The sequence below is a fragment of the Gorilla gorilla genome, chromosome 3 (genome assembly GCF_029281585.2).
Source record: "Gorilla gorilla gorilla isolate KB3781 chromosome 3, NHGRI_mGorGor1-v2.1_pri, whole genome shotgun sequence".
NCBI lineage: Eukaryota > Metazoa > Chordata > Mammalia > Primates > Hominidae > Gorilla > Gorilla gorilla.
Window position 1 is genome coordinate 21,588,260 of NC_073227.2, and position 20,584 is coordinate 21,608,843.

General features: G+C 35.7%; 1 protein-coding gene across 6 annotated transcripts in view; it reads right to left on the bottom strand.

Moving 5' to 3' along the window:
• The window catches only part of RAB28 (RAB28, member RAS oncogene family), a 123,665-nt gene that overhangs the window by 14,763 nt on the left and 88,318 nt on the right, over nt 1-20,584 (bottom strand). The window lies entirely within an intron of this gene.

Sequence of the window (20,584 nt, forward strand, 5' to 3'; positions counted from 1 at the left end):
TATGGGAAAAAAAAACTTAAACTGATTTCCTGAGGAAGGGACCCAACTGACTTGTAAAAACTTGTAAATTTGCAAATCTACTAAGCCTACATAATAGTGCCAATTGATTATCAACTAAAAAATGCACTCATACTACATAAAAGACTTTATTTAAAATTATATTGAAAGTCTTTAGTTTGTAGGCTCAAGGGTTCTCTCTCTAGGAGATTTTTTTTAATCTAATGGGGTATTCCTGAGCCCCATTTATATTGCTTACCTTGGAAAATATGGAATTTTTTTTTTTTTTTTTGAGACAAAGTCTTGCACTGTCACCCGGGCTGGAGTGCAACAGCATGATCTCGGCTCACTGCAACCTCTGCCTCCCGGGTTCAAGCAATTCTCCTGCCTCAGCCTCCCAAGTAGCTGGGATTACAGGCGCCTGCCACCACGCCCGGCTAATTTTTTGTATTTTTAGTAGAGATGGGGTTTCACTACGTTGGCCAGGTTGGTCTTGAATTCCTGACCTCAAATGATCCGCCCATCTCGGCCTCCCAAAGTGCTAGAATTACGGGCGTGAGCCACAGCACCTGGTCTTTTTGTTTTGCTTTGTTTTGCTTTTTTGCTCTTCTGGCCAGAGTGCTATTCCTTAAACATCACTATCTCCTTATTTACAAGAACAGGCAAGGAATGTCCAGATACCACAGGCATCAATTTGTGGAAGACTAAAATACTAAGCTATTAGCACTGACATTTATATATCCAATTTATCAAAATATTGAAGCTAACTTTTCTAATTCAACAAGAGTAAGAACAAATCTTGTCGCGAGGAAAAATCCCCATTGAAATCGCCACCCATTGAAATCACCATCCATTAAAAAATAAATAAATAAAAATAAAAGTTGTGTCACTTAATGTGTGTGTACATTTGTTTTTTCTAATGGTTTATTGCTTTTTATTTCTCTTTCTCTCTCCTTCCTTCCAAATCTCCATCTATCACTTACTACTCAAACAAAAGTTTTTTTCCTAACAAATATAACCACGGAAAGACTAGTAGTACCATTGTTCAATTGAAAAAAAAAGGACTTATTCAACAAACATTTATTGAGCATCTATTATATGCCAGGTATTGTGGCAGGTAGTGATATGGTTTGGCTGTGTCCCCACCCAAATCTCATCTTGGGAGGCTGTGTCCTCATCCAAATCTCATCTGGAAATGTAGCTCCCATAATCCTCACAGGTCATGGGAGGGACCTGGTGGAAGGTAACTGAATCATGGAGATGGCTTTTCCTGTGCTGTTCTCATGATAGTAAATAAGTTCTCATGAGATCTCATAGTTTTATAAAGGGCAGTTCCCCCGCACATGCCATCTTGCCTGACGCCATGTAAGGCGTGCCTGTGCTCCCACAGGAGATTTTAGCCCTAGGGGAACTGTCAGACCTGAATGATGCAGGGCAGTCTTGCCTATCACACAGCGCTAGTCCAACCTCAGCATCCCTTGGTCTGCTGCCCTCTCCTGAGGTCCCAGCCTGGCCATACTTGCTTGCAGTGCAGTCTTGGATGTACTGGGGGTCCACATTATACTCCTGCACTGGTGCACTGCACCTGACTGGTGGAAAGTAGTACTCACCGCCACGCACCAGCCTCCCTCGCCCCAGTGAACCCTGCCAACCCCACCACCTCCAGAGCCTCACCCCTGCACCAACACTGCCGCAAGAGTGAAACTAGGAAGGGAGAACAATGGACCTCCCCTACCCTGAGCAGCCACCCCACCTGAGTGATCATGCACAGAGGGCAGGCACAGACCTGCACCCGCCAGCACCCGACCCCCATGCTAATACCACCACCAGCACAGTAGCCAGCAGGGGCCCTCAAAGCAGTATTGCCTCTGCTGCTGCTGTGAATGCCTGCAGGGAGGCAGGCATCTGCTAGCACCCTGCTGCAGTTGATGAGTATGTACCCCACCGTGCTGCTGCTGCTGCTAGCACATGCAAACAAGGACAAATCCCACTGCTGCTGCCTTACGAAACACTTTGGCTAGTACCACCTACTGAAGTGTAATGACCAGTGGTCCAGGAATACGTAGGTCCCACCAGCACAGTGGGTTCCTAACCTCGAGGAGTCAGAGAACAAATGTGGGGCTGGATACAAGTCCCCCAGATTTAGAACATGCAGTCCAGGAGCTGGGAGCTGAGGCTTGGCCCCCTAAAATCTTCCAGAAATGAAGCCAGTTGACTGAACCCACTTTATACCACAATCAAACTATCAAGGTCATCAAATAGGACAAAAGAAAAAAAGTCCAAAGATCTGCAACATCAAAGACTGAAAGAACATAAGCCCACAAAGATGAGAAAGAATGAACATAAGAACTCTAACAACTGAAAAAGCCAGAGTACCTTCTTTCCTCTAAATGACGGCACTACTTCTCCTGCAAGGGTTCTGAACTGGACTGAGATGGCTGAAATGACGGAAAAAGAATTCAGAATATGGATAGAAACGAAGGTCACTGAGATGCAGGAGTATGTTGAAACCCAATCCAAGGAAGATCCAAATGATACAGGAGCTGACAGACAAAATAGCCAGTACAGAAAAGAATGTAGCTGACCTGATAGAGCTGAAAAATACACTACAGTAATTTCATAATGCAATTGCAACTATTAATAGCAGAATAGATCAAGCTTAGGAAAGAATCCCAGAGCCTGAAGACTGGCTTCCTGAAATAAGTCAGACAAGAATAAAGGAAAAAGAATGAAAAGGAACGAACAGAATCTCTGAGAAATAGGAGATTATGTAAAGAGAACAAATCCACAACTCATTGGTGTCCCTGAAACAGATGGGGAGACTGGAAGCAAATTGGAACACATATTTCAAGATATCATCCATGAGAATCTCCCCAACCTAGCTAGAGAGGCCAACATTCAAATTCAGGAAACGAAGAGAACCCCAGTAAGATACTTCACGAGAAGATCATCCCCAAGACACATAATCATCAGATCCTCCAAGGTTGAAATAAAAGGAAAAATGTTAAAGGCAGCTAGAGAGAAAGGTCAGGTCACATACAAAGGGAAGCCCATAAGACTAACAGACCTCTTACCAGAAACCCTAAAGGCCAGAAGGGTTAATATTCAGTGTTCTTAAAGAAAAGAAATTCCAGCCCAGAATTTCATATCTGGCCAAACTAAGCAAAAAAGAAATAAGATCATTTTCAGACAAGCAAATGCTCAGGGAATTCTTAGCAGACCTGGCTTACAAGAGCTCCTAAAGGAAGCAGTGAATATGGAAAGGAAAGACCACTATCAACCACTACAAAAACACACTTAAGTACACAGACCAGTGATACTATAAAGCAACCACACAAAAAAGTCTGCATAATAACCAGCTAACCTCATGATGACATCCACATGCGAAAGAATAAAAACAGACTCTTACCTTTCACCATAAGCAAAAATCAACTCAAAATGGAGTAAAGGCTTAAATTTAAGACCAGAAACTGTGAAATTCCTAGAAGAAAACAAGAGAAATGCTTACAGACATTGGTTTGGGCAAAGATTTTTATGGATGAGACCTCAAAAGCACAGACAACAAAACCAAAAATAGACAAACAGAATTATATCAAACAAAAACCTTCTACAGAGCAAAAGAAACAATCAACAGAGTGAAGAAATAACCTGCAGAATGGGAGAAAATATTTATAAACTATGATAAAATATTAATATCAAGAATACACAAGGAACTCAAAAAACCCTGCAAGACAACCTAAGCAAAACCATTCTGAACATAGGAACAGGCAGATATTTCAGGATGAGGATGCCAAAAGCAACTGCAACAAAAACATAAATTTACAAATGGTACCTAATTAAACTAAAGAACTTCTCCACAGCAAAAGAAACTATCAACAGAGTAAACAGACAACCTACAGAATGGGAGAAAAGTTTGCAAACTATGCATCTGACAAAGATCTAATATCAAACATCTATAAGGTATTTAAACAAATTTACAAGAAAAAAAACAGCTCAATTAAAAAGTGGGCCAAGGACCTGAACAGACACTTCTCAAAAGAAGACATACATGCATCCAACTAACATGAAAAAAAGCTCAACATCACTGATCATTAGAGAAATGCAAATCAAAACCACAAGGAGATACCATCACACACTAGTCAGAACGGAAAAACCCAAAAAATAACAGGTGCTGGCAAGATTGCAGACAAAAGGGAATGCTTACATACTGTTGGTGGAAGTATAAATTACTTCAACCATTGTTGAAAACAGTGTGGTGATTCCTCAAGTACTTAAAACAGAACTACCATTCAACACAGCAACCCCATTACTGGGTATATACCCAAAGGAATATAAATCATTTTATCTTAAAAACACTTGCAAGTGTATGTTCCTTGCAGCACTATTCAAAATAGCAAAGACATGGAGTCAACCTAAATGCCTGTCATTGATAGATTGGATAAAGAAAATGCAGTACATATGCACCATAGAATACTATACAGCCATGAAAAAGAAGGAGATCATGTCCTTTGTGGGAACATGGATGGAGCTGGAGACCATTATCCTTAGCAAACTAAGGCAAGAACAGAAAATCAAATATGACATGTTCTCACTTATAAGTAGGAGAAAAATGATGAGAACACATGGACACATAGAGGGGAACAATAGACACTGTGGCCTACAAGAGGATGGAGGGTGGGAGGGGACAGAGGATCAGGAAAAAGAACTAATAGGTACTTAGTGTAATACCTGGGTGATGAAAAAATCTGTACAACAAACTCTCATGACACAAGTGTAACTATGTAACAAACCTGCATATGTATCCACGAACTTAAAAGTTAAAAGAAAATATAGGAAGTTAACATGATTAGCAAGACAATGAAAATCTAAGCATCATAATTGTCTCTGCTATTCTGGTCATCTCACATGTAATCAAATAGTCATAAAATTACATTAAATTTAATTATAAATTGTGAAGCCTATTTTACATTTTTACATATTAGGGAAAAACATTAACAAAACTTGTACCATTGGAGAAATGTTATTTCTGTTGCCCTTTAATGGCTCAAGTGATAATGGAAAATAGTACAAAAACAAAAATCCATACTTCATTGTCAACACAGTTTGTTGGAAGATATAAGGAAAGCAATGCTGAAGTATGAGAAGTAATTATACAGTGTGGAGGTTTGCTACACATTTAGGTAAAAGTACAGATGGCTTGAACATGACATCTTTTGGTATTTGCTAGATTCTCCTTCAACAATGAAATCTGAAGAAAATAGCTGTCTGTGAAGAATTAAAGAAAAAAATGTATGTTTTCAACATGATTGATTCTTCAATTTCAAAAAAAATTTTATTTGCATGGAGTGGATACTTTTGACTGGAATGAAAATACAATTCTGAAAAGATAGCACCACCATTTTCGAATGCCAGAAAAAGTATATGTGCTTCTAAAGACATTGTCCCCACAATGCAAAACTTGTTGAGGGATCTGCTCATCTTTCCTCCCTGACTTTCCCCAGGTCAAATTATAAACTTGATAACCCAAGAACTCCCAGTGTCAATTTTCACCCATCACTATCATTCAGTATTTTGTAAGATCTTTTAACAAACATGGTGTTATTCTAACATCTCTGCTTTCAGACAGCAAGATTTACTTGGAGAGTCGGATACACCATAAAAGCAATGCTAATTAAGAGCAACAGTTTATTAGTTTAAAATGTAGTCTTCCAAATAGAATAGAAAGCCCAGAAATAAACCTCACATATATGGCCAAATGCTCTTCTATAAGGAGGCCAATACAACTCAGTGTGGAAAAGGACAATCTCTTCAACAAATTATGTTGAGAAAACTGGATTTTCACATGTAAAAGAATGAAGTTGGACCTTTATCTTACACCACACACAACAATTAACTCAAAATCAATTAAAGACCTTAACATAAAAACCAAAAACTGTAAAACTCCTGGAAGAAAACACAGGGAAAAAGCTTCAGGTCATTGGACTTGGTGGTGATTTCTTGGACATGACACCGAATGCAGAAAAACAAAAGAAAAAACAGACGAACAGGGCCACATCAAACTTAAAAATTTCAGTGTATCAAAGCACATAATCAACACAGTGAAGACACAACCTACAAAATGGGAGAAGATATTTGCAAATCATATATCTGACAAAATGTTAATATCTAGAATATATAAAGAACACCTACAACTCAACAACAAAAAACACAATTTACAAATAAGCAAAAGGCTTGAATAGATATTTCCTCAAAGATAACACATCATCAGAGAAATGGAAATCAAAACCACAAAGAAATATCACCATTAAGGTGGCCAAATTTAAAAAAACAAGGATGAAAAAGATGTAGAGAAATTGGAACACTAATGTTTGTTGATGGGACTGTAAAGTGGTGCAACTGCTACAGAAAACTGTATGGGGTTTCTGAGAAAGTTAAACATAGAACGATTGTGATCCAGTAATCCAACTTCTGGGTATATATCCCAAAGAACTGAATGCAGGGTCTTGAAGAGATATTTGCTATTTGCACATCCAAGTTTACAACAGCACTACTCATAATAGCTAAGAGATGGAAGTAATCCAAATGTTCACTGATGAATGACTGGATAAACAAAATGCAGTGTATATATATACAATGGAATATTATTCAGCCTTAAAAAGAAAGGAAATCTTGTCACATGCTACAACATGGATGAACCTTGAGCGCATTACATTAAGTGAAATAAGCAAGTCACCAAATGCAAATATCATATGATTCCACTCTTATGAGGTTAACTAAACTAGTCAAATTCAGAGACAGAAAGTAGAATAGTGGTTGCCAGGGGATGTAGGCAGAGGAAAAAGAGAAGTTGTTGTTTAATGGCTATAGAATTCCAGATTTGCAAGATGAAAAAGTTCTGAAGATTTGTTTCACAACAATATGACTACAGTAACACTACTGAACTGTACACTTAAAATGGTTAAGATGGTAAATTTTGTAGTTTTTTAACCACAATTTGAAAAAACATAGCTTTCCAAAGCTACAGTTATTGATAATCCACCACTCTGAAATACTTTAATGGAAAATTTCAAATTTATACAAAAGTAAATAGTATAATGACTCTTGAAGTACCCATCACTTACCCTCAACAATTGTCAAGTTATGACCAATCCTATTTCATCCATACCACCACTCTCAGATTATTTGAAGGCAAATTGAACACATATATCACTACATGCATAGATATTTTAGTACCATGTTTTGTTTTCATTTCATTGAGGTTTACAGCTTTTATTCAGAAGCAACAAATTAAAATTCTGAATCTACCTTCACACAAACAGATCCAATGACAAAAACCACATGATTATCTCAATAGATGCAGAAAAGGCCTTCAACAAAATTCAACAACCTTCATGCTAAAAAACTCTCAATAAACTGGGTATTGATGGAACATATCTCAAAACAATAAGAGCTATTTATGACAAACCCACAGCCAATGTCATACTGAATGGGCAAAAACTGGAAGTTCCTTTTGAAAACTGGCACAAGACAAGGATTCCTTTCTCACCAGTCCTATTCAACATAGTGTTGGAAGTTCCGGCCCAGCAACCAGGCAAGAGAAAGAAATATAGGGTATTCAATTAGGAAAAGAGGAAGTCAAATTGTTCCTGTTTGCAGATGACATGACTGTATATTTAGAAAACCCCATCGTCTCAGCCCAAAATCTGCTTAAGCTGATAAGCAACTTCAGCGAAGTCTCAGGATACAAAATCAATGTGCAAAAATCACAAGCATCCCTATACACCAATAACAGACAAACAGGGAGCCAAATCATGAGGGAACTCCCATTCACAATTACTAGAAAGAGAATAAAATGCCTAGGAATCCAATTTACAAATGATGTGAAGGACCTCTTCAAGGAGAACTACAAACCACTGCTCAAGGAAATAAAAGAGGATACAAACAAATGGATGAACATTCCATGCTCAGGGATAGGAAGAATCAATATCATGAAAAATGGCCATACTGCCCAAGGTAATTTATAGATTCAATGCCATCCCCATCAAGCTACCATTGACTTTCTTCACAGAATTGGAAAAAACTACTTTAAAGTTCACATGGAATCAAAAAAAAAAGCCTGCATGCAAAAAGAACAAACCTGGAGGCATCAGACTACCTGACTTCAAACTGACTACAAGGCTACAGTAACCAAAACAACATGGTAATAGTACCAAAACAGAGAGATAGATCAATGGAACAGAACAGAGGCCTCAGAAATAATGCCACACATCTACAACCATCTGATCTTTGACAAACCTGACAAAAACAAGAAATGGGGAAAGGATTCCCTATTTAATAAATGGTGCTGGGAAAACTGGCTAGCCATATCTAGAAAGTTGAAACTGGATCCCTTCCTTACACCTTATACAAAAATTAATTCTAGATGGATTAAAGACTTAAATGTCAGACCTAAAACCATAAAAACACAAGAAGAAAACCTGGGCAATATCATCCAGGACATAGGCATGGGCAAGGACTTCATGTCTAAAACACCAAAAGCAATGGCAACAAAAGCCAAAATTGACAAATGGGATCTAATTAAACTAAAGAGCTTCTGCACAGCAAAAGAAACTACCATCAGAGTGAACAGGCAACCTGTAGAATGGGAGAACATTTTTGCAATCTACCCATCTGACAAAGGACTAATATCCAGAATCTACAAAGAACTTAAACAAATTTACAAGAAAAAAACAAACAACCCCATCAAAAAGTGGGCAAAGGATATGAATAGACACTCTCAAAAGAAGACATTATGCGGCCAACAGACACATGAAAAAACGCTCATCATCACTGGTCATCAGAGAAACGCAAATCAAAACCACAATGAGATACCATCTCACACCAGTTAGAATGGCGATCATTAAAAAGTCAGGAAACAACAGACGCTGGAGACAATGTGGAGAAATAGGAACGCTTTTACGCTGTTGGTGGGAATGCAAATTAGTTCAACCACTGTGGAAGACAGTATGGCGATTCCTCAAGGATCTAGAACTAGAAATACCATTTGACCCAGTGATCCCACTACTGGCTATATACCCAAAGGATTATAAATCATGCTACTATAAAGACATATGCACATGTATGTTTATTGTGGCACTATTCGCAATAGCAAAGACTTGGAACCAACCCAAATGTCCATCAATGATAGACTAGATTAAGAAAATGTGGCACATATACAACATGGAACAGTATGCAGCCATAAAAAAGGATGAGTTCTTTTCCTTTGCAGGGACACAGATGAAGCTGGAAACCATCATTTTCAGCAAACTATCACAAGGCAGAAAACCGAACACCGCATGTTCTCACTCATAGGTGGGAACTGAACAATGAGAACACTTGGACACAGGGTGGGGAACATCACACACCGGGGCCTGTCGGGGGGTGGGGGGCTGGGGGAGGGATAGCATTAGGAGAAATTCCTAATGTAAATGATGAGGCATTTACATTAGGAATTTCATTACATTAGGAATGTATTAGGTATACATTTACCAACATGGCAAATGTATACCTATGTAACAAACCTGCATGTTGTGCACATGTACCCTAGAACTTAAAGTATAAATTTTTAAAAAATTCTGAATCTAAAGCTGTCACTTTTATCCTCCATTTGGCCCAGCTGGTTCTAGTGGAACACTAACTCTCTAAATTTATGTGATGGTTCAGAATTTATTCACTTGGATAACTTCCAGGATAAAGTGGCCTGTATATTAGGATATAGAGACAGATTTTGATGAGTAACAGGAAGTTTATGATATTAAATAGTAAATAATTCTGATTAAAATTACATTATATCAAATATCTTTATAAACAAAATGTCCTAACAGTAAAATTTTTTCATATCCCAAGAGATGACCTCTGTTATTATTTTACCGATCCAGAGATGATAGATTATATACAAGAATTTGTCCCATACAAGAAATAACTTTTCTTGACTTTGCATTAAGGTAAATACAGAAGAAACTTGGGTTGAATATAGTTATAGTTCTTCAGTTATTTACAGATTCATCTGGAAAGAAAGTAGTGCAGAGTGATAAAGAATGCACTCTCCAACAGCGTGCAAGCATTCCCTTTCCTCCATATCCTGGCCAGCACTTGTAATCTCTTGTTAATAATAAGGTATTGTATTCTTGGAAGTTGCTAAGAGAATAGATTTTAAGTATTCTCACCACAAAAAAAAATAAGTATTTTCTTGAACGTTGCTAAGAGAATAGATTTTAAGTGTTTTCACCACAAAAAAAATGATAATTATGTGAGGAAATACATACGTTAATTAGCTTGATTTAGCCATTACTCAATGTACACATATTTAAAAACATAATGCTGTAAACAATAAATATAGTAAGTGTTCTCACCTATAAAATGAGAACAATAACAATACCTATCTCATAAGGTTGCTATAATGGATAAGATGAATAAATACACAAAAAGCAATGACTAGCATATAGCAAGACATATTGTATGTGCCTGGCATATACTCAATAAGTATTAGCTAGTGTCATTGTGGTTTGTCCGTGCATTTATTTACTCACCAACTATTTATGTAGTGCTAAAAGCTGGGAAGGCTAAGAGGGACACAAGTAAAAAGATGCTATATAATGAAATTCTGAAATCATGAGAGTAACAAAGATCTGTATAAGACAATCTATAACAGGAGTACAGAGACAGGAAACTTCTACAACTGCTTAGGGATGATAGAAGCCATGTCACAGAGAAAGTGATGCTTCAGTTACATACTGAAAGAGGAGAAAAAATTAGTCAGATAGCCTTAAGGATAGAGAGGATGTACATTCTTCTCAAAAGGAATATGTACAAAAGCATCTGAAAGAACCTGGCTTCCAAGAGCTAGTGAAATCAGCAGGGCCTAGGCCTAAGGGTTTTGTGTGCGTTAAGAAGTTTACATGCGAATAGGTGATCATCTACAAGTTACTCACATATTCCAGCTTACCCAAGAAAAATATATATATAAGCACAAAAAGGGAATTCTTGCAGGTGACATATATCAGCAAACCTTACATTTTCCCTTGTTGGATTTAAATTACTTTCATTGACTACACGGACTGAAAACTCTTTGTTCCAAATTTAGAATCTATTTAAAAGGAATTTTAAATGACAAAAAATGTTACCCTCCTATAGGTTTTCTGATTATGACATTTTCTTCAGTTTACCCATCTTGTATGCATAAATAATTAACTATATCATAACTTTAAAAATAGAAGATGGCAAGTTTTATACATATTATATACATGCAGCTGATTATTTTTCCTCCTGAAAGTTACTACAGTTCTGCACACTAATCAACCTAAAGTTTATTCAGATTAACTGTAGAGCTATAAAATCACAGGCTACAAAAAAAAAAAAAAAAACAGTACATGCACTTCTTTAAAAGAAGTAAAACAATACTTCGAATGTATTAAATAAATATGACCGCCTATTATATGTCAAGTACTGTGCTAGTAAGCACAAGGGATAAATTAGGGAGCAATATAGACATTATCTTTACCCTCACATTAATGAGGTAGAAAGAATAATAAGTGAGCATGTAAATAAATGAGTCAATTACTACAATTATCATAATCTGAAAGTGGAGGAGGCGACCAGATAAGAGAGTAACAGAGTGAAAGAGAGGAGTAGGAATCAGGATAGCAATGACAATTTTACATAGGATAGCCATGGAAGACCTCTTTGATCTGAGATCTAAAGCAGTGGACCCTACCTTTTTGGCACAAGGGACTAGTTTCACGGAAGACAATTTTTCCACAGATGGGGTAGTAGGGGGGCATAATTTTGGGGTAAAACTGCTTCATCTCAGATCATCAGGCATTAGTAATGATTTTCATAAGGAACACACAACCTAGATCCCTTGCATGTGCTGTTCATAATAGGGTTCACGCTCCTATGAGAATCTAATGCTGCTGCTGATCTGACAGGAGGTGGAGCTCAGGCAGTAATGCTCACTGTCCACTGCTCACCTCCTGCTGTATGGCTGGGTTCCTAACAGGCCATGTAACCGTAGCAGTCCATGGCCCAGGGGTTGGGAACCCCTGATCTAAAGGGTAAGAATAAACCAAACAAATTAAGAGGTAGTTGGACGAAAAAACTGTTTTAGTCAATGGGACAGGGATGAAAACCTGGAAAAGGAAAAAGACGGAGTACAATTGAGGAAAACGAAGTATAATAAGCAAGAGTGGTACCTATAGCATAATGAGGATATTACTCAAATACAATAATGGAAAACCATTGTAAGGTTGTAACCAACAGCACAATATGATTTTGCATTTTGAAAAAATTACTCTAGCTACCATGAGGAGAAAGGATGTCTGAGGACAAAAAAACAAGCAGAGAAACCACTTTAAGAGACTTTTGAAACAATCTAACTCTGTTTAGACATTTACAAAACCCTTTGGGGCCTTATAACAACCTTGGCGAATAGGTAAGCATTATTCCAATTTCACACACACACAAAAACTGAGGTTTAGAATGACTTAACGAAAGTCTCAAATCTAGTCATCAGTAGCACCAGAATTAGAACTATGCTATCTGATTCAAATCCAGCTGGAGGTTCTCAATGAAGAAAGAACATCAACTTTAGGGATGAATTAACAGTCACTTAACAGTCTAAGTTTTATTTAGATTTTTAATTAAAACAATAAAGACAAACTTTAAGTAATCACTACTTTAAAAATATGCACTATGATATAGCTGGTTTTATATCTGTAAAACATTAAAAGTATTAATTAGTAACAATAAATCATAAAAACTGGCCCATAAGCATTACCGAACATAAGATATGCTTTGCCTTATCACTTGATTACACAGTTATTTAAAAAGAACCTGCAGCTGTACATACAAGTTGTGAAACTTCATGTGAAATTACATAAAGTTTAAAAATGATCCATGATTAGCCCAAACATAACAAGCAAAATTCCCTTAATAATTTATTAAATTTGATTCACATGTGGTTAAAATTATATATACACTTTGACTTCTAAAACACACACACACTAATACAAACAGCCAAGTATACAATTACTTTTCTTTTTAGGTACTATTTGTTTACTGGCATTCAAGATTCCTTACTCAGGATCTCCACTGCATCCACCTATACGACTACTGATAACAAGGGAGAGAACAGTCTTAAAAGATACAGTATTAAATGTAATAAATATTTTTAAACTAGACATATCAAATGTATCAGAGCTACTGATAGATTTGTATCAGCTCTGTACATTTCACAGATCAGAGCTACTGATCAGACTAAATGTTATGAAGTTTTAAGTACAATTTTAAAATTCTGAAGCACTTTGTAAGAGTATCTATATTACTCTGGCCTGAGGCTTTACAATGTTCCTAGTTTCCCAAGTATTTATTTTTCAACATGCTGTAAGAACATATTCTATAATGAACAAGACTTTTTCATTCAAACCAGAATGTTATTCCAAGTATTTTAAAAAGGGAATATATTATCAATTAATTGTATTATTAATGTCTACTTGCTGTCGATGGAAAAAAAATTAAAATTATAAACTATTTTTGCTCTTCAGTCCATACATAATGGCAGGAACAGAGTATTCTCAGTGAAATGATTGTAAAAAATGTCACTGTCTAACTTAAAAGAAGTAAAAGCAAAATAGTAAAAAATGTCACTGTCTAACTTAAAAGAAGTAAAAGCAAAATATAAATATAGCACTTGTACAGATTTCACAGTAATTTTTAGGTTATCAAGGAAACATCTTGAGTGTTGATCTGGTTATACTCAATTCAAACAAACTACTTGTCACATTAACTACCTCCAGGAAGTTACTCCAAACACAAAATAAACTGTTTATGCCCCTACTCAGATAGATAACATGACAGATTGTTATTAGTTGAAGACAGATGAAATACATTAATTTGATTGTGAGCATGTGTTTAATTTTACCCTGCCATGTACACTCTCTAATGCTGTCTTTCTATGATGACATAGTAAATCATGCCATATTAGAAGAATTGCTAATGCAAGAAAATAAAAAATTAGCAGAACTTGATTTTGACTCTGTAGATTCTTAAACCAACCTTCTTACAAATATAACTGCCTGGAAAATCCACGTGTTCCACAAACAGATGAAGAAAAAAGTTCTCATCAGAGAAAGTACTTTTGTTTCTGGTATAAATTTAAAGACCTCAATGTAGTTTAAAAATTTTCCTGTATACTAGTTTTTACATTTCTTTATAAGATGCCTCTTATTTCCCACTTTCGAAACTGGGTTTTAAGTGTTTACCTTATCAATCTGTGTAAGCACTTTGTATATTAAGGATATCTGCCATATTCATTCCAAACATTCACCTTAGGTTGGCATTCTCCTTTTAAACGTTTCATGAGGGTTTTGAGACATAGAAATTAAGACTTTATGAAGTCAAATATTCTGAGATAATAAGGTTGCTACTTTTAGCCTATACTTATTTGGTTGTTTTGTTACATGCAGCTAAAAACAAAAACCAACAAATTAACAAAGCACATAATAAAACAACCACTCACAAAGTATTTGTTGAGTGAAGAGAAATATTTTTAGGCTCTTAAAATAAATACAAATGATCATTTGTGTCTAAAATAATATGCATGGCTGCATTTTACAGGAATACTACACAGGGCTGAAAACTAATGAACTAGAGTTTCACACCACAATAAGAATGAATCTCACAAAGGCGGTGAGGGCAACATGCAAAGGAATACACATAAATAATTGCATTTATATAAAAATATTAAATGGAAAAACAACATTATTTGATGACACATACACATATTATGAAAATAGAAAAGCAAGAAAAAGATCAAGACTATGGATAGCAGTTACTTCTGAAGGTAGAAGGAGATGGATAAAGGCACCTGTTTGGTTCTGGGGTGCTAGCAATGCTCTATTTCATGACTTGGGAATAGTTATTCTTTAAACCACTTTCCATATTCTTCTGTATGTAAAACAGAAGAACATATATAAAAGTTTCCATTAAAATTTAAATTTAAATCTACTAACATATATTCCTACTAATTATAAAAGTCCTACTAAAAATATAACAATATGACATTCTTCTCTTCAAATCCAATTTCTTACATGATCATAAAGAAAGGTCACTGTTGTAATATTTATTCATGGTTTTTATTATTTTTCACAAGGACCATGATTAATCCTTTAAATCCTCAAATCATACTCTTGTGACCTATCTAAACATGTCATGAAACTTGCGGATTTTCTCTACAATTATTATCACCTGACTCTGCCAGATATTCATTTGTTAATTTCTTTGCTTCTAGCAATTCTCCAGCACTTCTATAGATTTTGCATATTGCTGCAAGATTTTCCTACTCAAACTGCATTGCGTTTATAGTGTACAATCACATACATATCCACAAACCAACCTATAAAGATTCTAAGGGGATCATAATGAATCTTCATAACTCAAAAGAGTCACCAAAACACCACCAAGAGCAGCAGCCAGTATCAAGCAGACAGAGGAGGGAGCAAGTAAGAATTCACATTATTTCCTCAATTTCATCAATTAGGTTACCCAAATCCCTTTTAGTAATGGATAATGCATAACTATTTCTCCTCTTGCCTCAGGTTAGAGGAAATAATAGGTCTAAAAGCACTATTTAGTAAGTAAATCTTTTTTATATTTGTGGCTATCTACAACTTTTGTTGCTTATATAAAATTTGTGCATATATTATCAAAAGCCTAAAGGAACTGGAAAATTAATAAACTGTCTTTTTATTTTATTCATGTTTTGGGCATTTACCACAGGAATTCCTATCAGACAATTTCAAATTGGCACAGTGCTACAGAGGTTCATTTGCAAACTTCCACATACTAGGTAGATACAATAAGGCCCAAGTTCACTTATACCATTTATACATAGAATTGCATAAAAAAAAGAGTGTGTTTGTCTTACCTAGACACTAGCATACCCTGGCATCTCACAAAGTACACAAGCCATAGTAAGACTGTCGGCCGGGCGCGGTGTCTCACGCCTGTAAGCCCAGCACTTTGGGAGGCAAAGATGGGCGGATCACGAGGTCAGGAGATAGAGACCATCCTGGCTAACACGGTGAAACCCCGTCTCTACTAAAAATATAAAAAATTAGCCGGGCGTGATGGCGGGCGCCTGTAGTCCCAGCTACTCGGGAGGCTGAGGCAGGAGAACGGCGTGAACCCGGGAGGTGGAGCTTGCAGTGAGCCGAGATCGCGCCACTGCACTCCAGCCTGGGTGACAAAGCAAGACTCCGTTTCAAAAAAAAAAAAAAAAAGGATTGCCTCAATTAGGCAATTATATTATGGTTATTTAATTCTTCTTTATATTTTCCCATTACCAACAATGACCATATATTATAATTAGCCCTACTGGAAGATGGGGAGTGATAGAACATTATCTAAAGCAACAACAAAGTAAAGAGTAAACAGAAAACTGCCCAATCACAACAGAATTCAGTGTAATAAGAATTGCACTTACCAGCATCACACTATTCTATAGGCATTTTACACATATTAAATCATTTAATCCTCACTACAAACATCATTTGACAAATGAGAAAACTGAGGTGCAGAGAAAGGGATAAAAGACTTTATATATGGGCACACATCTAGTAAGTAGTGGAGCCACAACTCACCCCCAAGGCAGTCTAGCTCCGGGGTCTGTATTCTTAGCTATCACACTGCTTTCTCTTCATATGTGTAGTCATCTGCGTCTGGCATTTTTCGTGCATATTGTTTCATCCATGTCATCCCAATGAAGTATATATATAGTTCATTCATTTGTACTGCCATATAACATACCTTTTTATAAGTCTACCACAATCTATAAATATTTTCTCCAATTGATGAACACAAGTTGTTCCCAACTGTTAAGATACTAACAACAAAGCCATGAATATTCTTACTCAGTACATGTCACCTGATAATATGCCTAGCTGTCTAAGATATACATAGCAGAGAACTGCTGAATCATACTCTATGAATGTTCAACTTTGCAGAATGTCAAATTGTTTTCAAAGTAGCTGTACCAATTTATAATCCATCTAGTAGTGACTATGAGTTCCTGTAGACTGACATTATCTGTCACTTGTTATTCTTAGTCTTCTAGATTTGTGCCAATCTAGAAAGCATAAGAATCTCATGTTCTTATTTTGCATTCCTTGATTAGTGATGAGACTGCACTTATATTTATATGTCTTTCTTCTTCCATGAAATTTCTATTTATGTTTTATGTCCTTTTTTTAATGAACGGCCTTTTTCTTGTAGATTTGAAAAAGTATACCAGTCTTTTTCAGTTATTTTGTGTTACACACACCTTCTCCCAGTTTGTGGCTTGTCTTTAATTCTTTACTGTATCATTTCATAGAAACAAATGTTTATCTTCTGTAGTTAATATATCCCATATTTAAATTTAGCAATTATGTATTGTTTAAGAAACCCTTCCACACTCTAAGTAGAAAAGATATTCTTTTATTTTTTTATTCTGTAAAGTTGTGCCATTAACATTGTAGCCCTTAATCTATTTGGAACTGATTTTTGTGCGTGGTAATATCCATTTTCTTTTTCTCTATAAAAATAACAGCTATCCTAGGACTACTTATTAAGCATTCTCTTCTTTCTCAAAGATCTTCTATATCACCTCCACTATAATATCCAAGTTCCACTTATGTGAGGATTTGTTTCCAGTGTCTCAATCCTGTTTACTTGGATGAATTCCCTATTGTCTTTATAAAAGCTGTTGCTAGTAAGTCTTGATAATTGGCATGGCAAATGCTTCTCAGAAGCATATTCTTATTCTTGGATTTTTAATCTTCCCTATACATTTTAGATACAGTTTGCTTAAATACCACACACAAATACCATTTGGAGTTTTGACTGAAATTATGCTGAATGGATAAGTCAATCTGAAGAGAAGTGACATCTTAATTATAATATTGAGTCTTTGTATCCTTGAAAATGGTGTTTGCTGTCTTTCATTTAGGTCTTGTTTTATCATTTGAGAATTTTGTAGTTTTATTTCTTCCTTTTCAATTTGTATGTTTTATATACCTTTTTCTTGCAGTTTTATAATAGCTAGGACCTTAAAAATAGTGTTGAATAGGAGAGGTGGAAGTGAATCTCCTTACCTTGTACCTAATCTTAGGTGGAAAGCAAATTCACTATTTCATCATTAAGTATGACATTAATTGTAGGGTTTTCACAGATGCCATTTATGAAGTTGAAGAAGTTTCTTCTCATTTTCTCATTCCTGGTTTGCTGAGACTTTTATTAACTATAAATGGATGCTGAATTTTATCAAATGCTTTTTATGTTTCTGTTGAGATCACCATATGGCTTATTTAGCCTACTGATATGGTAAGCTACATTAAATAATTTCAAATATTACACCAGCACTGCATTTCCAGGATAAACTCCACTTGGTCATAATATAGTACCCTTTGTATTGCTTGATTCAATTTGTTAATATTTTGTAAAGGAATCTTTTGTATTTATGTTCATGAGGAATATTGGTCTGTAGTTTTCTTACAGTGTCTTTATCTGATTTTAATAGATTATTATATTGGTGTCATAAAATAAGTTGGGAGGTATTCCAACACCTTTGGTTTTCTGGAAAAGTTTATATATAATTAGTATTATTTCTTCCATACATGTTTGGTAGAATTTACCAGTAAAACCATCTGGATCCACAGTATTCTTTGTAGTATTCTTCGTGGAAACATTCCAAATTATGAATTCAATTTTTTTCATAAATGCAGAAGTATTCAGATTATCTATTTCTAGAGTGAACTTAGTTTGTGTCTTTAAAGGAATTTGTTCATTTAATGAGAACACATGGACACAGGGAGGGGAAAATCACATACCAGGGCCTGTTGGGGGGAGGGAGCTAGGGGAGGGATAGCATTAGCAGAAATACCTAATGTAGGTGACAGGTTGATGGGTGCAGCAAACCACTATGGCATGTGTATAACTACGTAACAAAACTGCACATTCTGCACATGTACCCCAGAACTTAAAGTATAATAATTAAAAAAAAAATTTTAAGGAATGTGTTCATTTAATCTAAATTGTCAATTAACAGAAGTAAATAGTTTTGTGATATTCGCTTACATTCCCTTTAATGCCTAATAATTTGTAATGATTTCTTCTCTTTCATTCCTGACAGTGTAATCTGTATGTTCTCTCTTTTTTTAATTGTCATTTTGGCTAGAGATTTATCAGTTTTATTAATCTTTTCAAAGAATCAGCTTTTGATTTCATTGATTTCTCTATTTTTTAAATTTCTACTCTTACCTTTACTTTTTTCTTTTTCTGCTCACTTGCCTTTCATTTTCGATATTCTTAAGGTGGAAACTTAGATCACCGATTTTGAAAACTTCATTTTTCAAGTATAAGCATTTAATAATGCTAGACATATTTCTCTAAACACTGCATTGGCAGCATGCCATAAAGTTTTAAATGTAGTCTTTTTATTTTTGTTCAATTCAATGTATTTCCTCTTTGGCCCACAGGCTGTTTAGGAGTTGTTCAAATTCTTAATATTTGGGAATATTACAAATATGTTTTTCTGTTACTGATTTCTAGCTTAATTCCATTATTGTCAGAGAAGACATTAAATTCTTTTAAATTTGTTAATGTTCTTTTTATATGCAAGAATATGGTCTATCTTGATAAATACTTCATCTGCACTTGAAAGCATATATTCTTCTGTTGTCAGATGGAACGTTCTATAAATGTCTATTAGGTCTAGCTGACCGATGTTGTTCATGCCTTCTATATCCCTACTGATTCTCAGTCTACACGTTACACCAGTTATTGATAAAACATGTAGACATTGATAAAGGATTGTTGAAATCTCAGATTCAATGGTAGATTTGTCTATTTAACCTTTCTGTTCTATCAGTTTTTGCTTTGTGCAAGTTCTGCTGCGTTTATATACATTTAGAATTGTTATACCTTTTTGTGAACCGACCCTTTGATCAATATGTAATGTCCTCCCTTATCTCTACTAAATTCCTTGTTTCTCATGTTAATATAGTTACTTCAACTTTCTTTTGATTAGTCTTTGCAAAATATACCTTTTCCCATCCTACTATTTCTAAGCTACCTGTATCTTCATATTTAAAGTAGATTTTTATAGACTGTATATAGTAGTTGGGTCTTGCTTTTCTATCCAATATGATTATTTCTATATTTTAATTGATATATTTAGACCAGATATTAGCAAACATTTTCTGTAAGGGGCCAGATAGTAAATATTTTAGGCTTTCTGCCTCATATATTATTTTTTTTTTATTATTTTGAAACAGGGTCTCACGCTCTCTCCCAGGCTGAAGTACAATAGCATGATCACGGCTCACTGCAGCCTTTGCCTCCCAGTCTCAAGCTATCCTCCCGCCTCACCTCTCATGTAGCTGGGAACACAGGCACATGCCACTGTACCTGGATAATTTCTGTATTTTTTTGTAGAAAAGGGGTTTTGTCATGTGGCCTTGGCTGGTCTCGAACTCCTGAGCTCTGATTATCCACCCACCTCGGCCTGCCAAAG